Source organism: Thamnophis elegans, chromosome 11 (assembly GCF_009769535.1).
Source record: "Thamnophis elegans isolate rThaEle1 chromosome 11, rThaEle1.pri, whole genome shotgun sequence".
Classification (NCBI taxonomy): Eukaryota; Metazoa; Chordata; class Lepidosauria; order Squamata; family Colubridae; genus Thamnophis; species Thamnophis elegans.
Window position 1 is genome coordinate 66,817,922 of NC_045551.1, and position 6,000 is coordinate 66,823,921.

A 6,000-nucleotide genomic window follows, 5' to 3' on the forward strand; every position below is an offset into this window, starting at 1 on the left:
GGTTTAGGGTTAGGTTTGGGGGGGTTAGGGTAAGTTTTTTGCTTTATTTTTACATTTTTCGATCACAGCGCGATGTTTTCGTCGCGCTGTGATGACGTCAAATGCGTGATTTCGTCGAGCGTGATTTTGTCCTCCGCGATTTTGTGGTGGAACCGGGCATGGACGCCAGCATGGAAAAAGGAGATTGGACCATGTGATGGACTGTGGGTGTGGGGACAAGATCATGAACTTTTAACTGGGTGGGATTCTGATGTAACTTCCAGAGTTGGAATCCCCACAGCTATGTGACAACATGTCTGCTTTATTAAATTGGAACTTTAAGCATAGTTTTGCCTTCGATTCTGATTTGATTCTACATGGTATTTGGAATGCTGACAATATCAATATGTGAAGGTATCTCATGTAACCCTGAGATGCTAAATAGGCTGGTGTACTATTTACCCACAGACCAGGGATGGGTTGCAATTTATTTTACTACTGGTTCACTCCTGTGTGCGCAAGCGATGCTTCTGCACATGCTCAGAAGCGTCCAGATGAGTGAGCGGAGCCTCCCACCGCCACCACAGCCGGTTTGCTCAATCCGGGACAAACCGGCTGCAACCTCCCTCTGCCACCGATTCCATCGTGGGCAAAGTCAAGCAGACAATCATTTCTTCAACCTGTCCCATTTCTTCTGTCACCTTGCAAGGGAAACATTGGTAAAGCTGTTATGGCAAGCTAACTGTGCTTCCTGACTGTAAACATCTGTTCAGGCTAGTTAAACTCATCAAAAGAAGTTTGATGCAATTAATATATGCGGGGTTTTAATGAAAGATACAAAACAGTAATTGAGCCTATAATTATGGTATAATTAAGTTCCAATCATACAATTATAGTGGGCTACATAAAACTTTGGCTTTGAAACAATCCAGTGTTCCCTCTACTTTGGCATTAATAGCCTTTATCTCTTTGGATATTATCATTTCGTTTGTGGAAACATGTGTAGCACCCATTGTTTGCTGTCAGATAATGATAGCTTTATGAGGTTCATATGTTAAGACGCATAGATAGAACATGTTTATATATTTTATTATGGAACAAGATTCACAGATCATTGCAATTATTGTATCAGTGCTAACACGCTGGTAGGCTGTATTTCAGTACAGACTTTCATTGGGTCAAAACCAGTGGTGGGATACAAATTATTTAACAACCAGTTCTCTGCCTTAATGACCAGCTGGGTAGGCAGAGGCTTGGTGATCATGTGACTGGATGGGCATGGCCAACTCAATGTCACTTACATCAATGGGTGCTGCACCTTAGCTGTTACAGTGTAATAAGGGTTAAACGGAGAGGCAGTTTCTGTAAGCAGGGCAATACAGATTAGACTAGCCATGCCTAGTTCCTGCAACTGTTCTTCATATGTTTTAGCCTCCAGTTCCCTAATCATCTTTGTTGCTCTTCTCTGCACTCTTTCTAGAGTCTCAACATCTTTTTCATAGTGTGGTGACCAAAACTGGATGCAGTATTCTAGGTGTGGCTTTAGAGAGTGGTATTAGTACCTCACTTGATCTTGATTGTATCCCTCTGTTAATGCAGTTTATGATTGAGTTGACTTTTTTGGCTGCCGCTGTAGACTGCTGACTCATATTTAGCTGTTGTCCACTAAGATGTTTACTAAGGTAGCTGTTGGAAGATTACAACTGGAAACTATACCTTTAGTTTCTACACTTTGTTGGTTGTTTCTATATTTCTTTACATAGAAAATAAAACTTTAAATTGTTGTCATGTTATTGTTGTTAATATTATTCCCCATAGCACCAATTTCCCAATATAGTAACACTCCAGATACCCCTTTATTATGAGAGACAATAAAAGCTTTAATAAAATAGGAAACAACAATATGCTGTACTTAAATGTGTAGTTTTATCTAGTCTCATTAAGTGTCTGATTAGATTTTCATTGCACATAATTTCCATCCAAATCAATTTCCTTTAAACTCAAAGAAAATTAATAAACAGAATGAGTATCAAGTTTGATGCTATTGTTTTGAAAAAATTGTAATGTTCGGCCACCTGAGGCATGGAATTCATTTTCAGCAGTAACAGAATGATATTCATTAAAGAATAGTTACTCACAAAGTAAATATAAATGAGAAAGATCTAAAACAGGGGTTTATCATTTATGTTTCATCTTGATGTATATGAAAAGTAGCTTTGGGCATAACATTGAATCGAGAAAATATTAGACTATGGCTGTTATATAGTTAGTCCAGGGAATTATTATGACCTCAAGAAATCTTCAGATACTCAACTTAACCCTTAACCACAGATGTACTATTTCGGCTACGCTATTACAGATATGAGGTCATAATGACCTCAGTAGCAAAAAGACATTTGATGTTTTCATGGTTGGATCTAAACATTGACGTATAGAGCAGTAAACCAAAAAATATATTGATCTCTATCAAAACCACATCCCACAGGTCACTTTTTGCTTCTTCATCCTTAAACTGCAACCTTTCTTCTCTAATTTTTACATTGGTCCACTGAATGATGGCACTAATAATTTCTTGAGAAAATAATAATTTCCAAATCTCTTGGGGAGTAGGTGAATTTCTGAGATTTCTAGCTGCTGGCCTTAGTCCAGGTAATTGCACAACAATATTGTGACTAGCGATTCTGGATCTATTGCTTCCAAAAGCTGCAGAAGATAATTTGAATTTGTTCTTGCCATATAAATTGTTGCACGGCGTAGATTGTACCTGGTTATCAATTTCATGGGAGCTTCATCATCACTGATGTAAGAAGCAGAGGGGGCAGTAGTTAGGGTGCAGTACTGCAGGCCACTTCAGCTGTTTGTTATCTGCAGTTCAGCGGTTCAAATCTCACCGGCTCAAGGTTGACTCAGCCTTCCATCCTTCTGAGGTGGGTAAAATGAGGACCCAGACTGTGGGAGCAATATGCTGACTCTGTAAACCGCTTAGAGAGGGCTGAAAGCCCTATGAAGAGGTATATAAGTCTAACTGCTATTGCTATTGCTATTCCTCATTGTCCATTATAAAATTTTCATCGCAATCCGATTTCACTTCATTTCACTCATCCAATATTTGAGGGACTGCCACAGAGAGGAGGGGGTCAAGAAGGGGAGAAAGGCAAAGAATACAAAAGAAGGAAGAGGAGGAGGATGAGGAGGAGGAGGAGGAGGAAGAAGAAGAAGGTTCAGCTTCCAAATTTACTAAGAAAATAACACTTGACTGAATCACAAAGTGTCATGCCAATAATTCTGCTGCCATTGACAATGTTAAACAAGAATTTGTGTATTCATGGTCCACTTGGCTTTATTTTAAACATTTGAAATCAAGGTTATTTATGCCTATTGGCAATCAATTGTCAAAGAATGGAATCCATTTTTCCTCCAAAGGCAGTCATGTAATTCCAATGTAACAATGCTTTTATCAATATGTTTGTATCCATCTGGATTTGTCAGCATGATTGCATCAACATAAGCAGAAAAAAAATCTCTATGTACAAAAAAAAACAGGTGCAGCTAACAATTCAAAGAAGTGTACGATGCACATATTGCTAATTTATGTCAGGTTCACATGCACTAATAGGTTAAGAGTTCTCACATTAGAGTTATTAGGGAAAAAATGGAAAGAAAGAAAGAAAAGAAAAAAGAAAAATGAAAAAAGAAAGAAAGAAAGAAAGAAAGAAAGAGGAAGGAAAGAAGGAAGGGGAAGGAAGGACAGGAAGAAAGAAAGGAAGGAAGGAGGATAGAAAGAAAGAGAGAAGAAGGAAGGAAGGAAGGAAGGAAGGAAGGAAAGATAGATAAAGAAATAAGTTGTTTTTACATGCAGCTCTCATTAAAAATAATAATTTTGTATGAATTTTTTCCTAACATAATTATATTAGTATGTGTCTTTCTCTAACAGTTTAATGCCATTACAAAATTCAGGAAAAGATGTGATATGAATAACAACCATTTTCATATCTAGATTATGTTGCTTCACTGAAAAATGTAGAGGAAATAAAAATTCTCCCCTATTCTTAGTCCTGTCTGAGAATGATAATAAATATAGAATGGATCGCAGAGGAGAAGAATCTGTCAATATATATCATTATCAATCATACAGAATCCATCTAAACAGTACACATGTCAATACTTGGATGGTTTATGAAACCCCAAGTTCTGTTGCTTACTTTTCTAAATAAGGTAAAGCTAAAGGTTCCCTTCACACATGCATGCTAGTTGTTCCCAACTCTAGGGGGCAGTGCTCATCTTCATTTCAAAGCCAAAGAGCCAACGCTGTCCAAAGACGTCTCCGTGGTCATGTGGCCAGCATGACTAAGCGCCGAAGGTGCACGGAACACTGTTACCTTCCCACCAAAGGTGGTTCCTGTTTTTCTACTTGCATTTTTATATGCTTTCAAACTTCTAGGTTGGCAGAAGCTGGGACAAGTAACAGGAGCTCACTCCATTATGCTGCACCAGGGATTCAAACTGCTGAACTGCCGACCTTTCTGATTGAAAAGCTAAGCCTCTTAGCCACTGAGCCACCCTATACTTTTCTCAATAGGACAGAGAAATTATACTCCAATATGTCTGAATTTTCTAGACTATTGGAAAGTTCCCCACTGTTATTTGCATTTGAATCTTTTAACAAAAAGTTACATTAATTAAATTAATTGAATACATTAAGAATCAAGGTATATTCAAAAATGAAGAATCCAAAATAAAAATATACATATTAGACATGTGCATTGGAGGAATCTAGAATTTTCCCTTCATCTGTAGTGGATAGTGGATGGAGTTTGTTGTTCTTTTAAAAAAGGTGCCTTTATACCTCGGTCAGAGGTCAAAATGACAAGATAATCACCCTTCACCTTATAGGAACATTGAGGAAGTCATCTGCATAGTCAGAAGTTTGTTTGTTTGTTTTTTTAACCAAAAATATTTCATCTATGTTGGAAATGTGAACTTGTATGATTTTAGCTTGCATACGATATGCAACGATAACAAAAGATAGTATGTTCTACGTAAAATGGTTTTATTTCGGGCATTATGCACATCCTGTTAAATGTGTCAGATACATAGCATGAGAAAAAACAGCTATGAACTTCTGGGATATTCGTGACAGAACATCGAGACAGCATCAGTTTCCATCAGTGGCTTCAAAAATTTTTCCAGTGGAATTATGACTGACAGTTGTACAGCACACATTCACACACACACAAACACACACACAGACACACACACACAAGCCAGCACAACTGCATGGTAGCATTTAACAACGTGAGCCATCTCTTAGGTATCACAACACCCACTTTAATTTCTGAGCCTGAGCAGCTGGGTAAATAGCTTATTTATAGAACTCCTTATTTGCCTGTTGGGTAGAAAGATAGAGAGATTAGTTTAGAGAGAAATAGAGAACATTTTTTATTCAACCTTGATATTTGATATTTCATGATGATAGTGTTTATCTGATCACTAGATTGATAGATAGATAGATGATAGATAGATAGATAGATAGATAGATAGATAGATAGATAGATAGATAGATAGATAATGGAACATACACACACATAGGCATATGCACACACACACACACACACACACACACACACACACACACACACACACACACACACACACATATATATATATATATATATATATATATATATATATATATATATATATATATGTAAGAGATGGAGATAGAGTTAGAGATAGAGGTGGATGATAGATAGATAGATAGATAGATAGATAGATAGATAGATAGATAGATAGATAGATAAGGTAGACAGACAGACAAATGATGGATGGATGATAGATTGATAGAGAGATAGATAGATAATAGAAATTAGAAGATAGAAGATGGATGTGTGGGTGGGTGGGTGGGTGGGCGGGTGGGCGGGCAGGCAGGCAGGCAGGCAGGCAGACAGACAGACAGACAGACAGACAGACAGACAGACATTCTCATTCTCCAATGGAGCACTTTCATGGGCTGTAGAGATA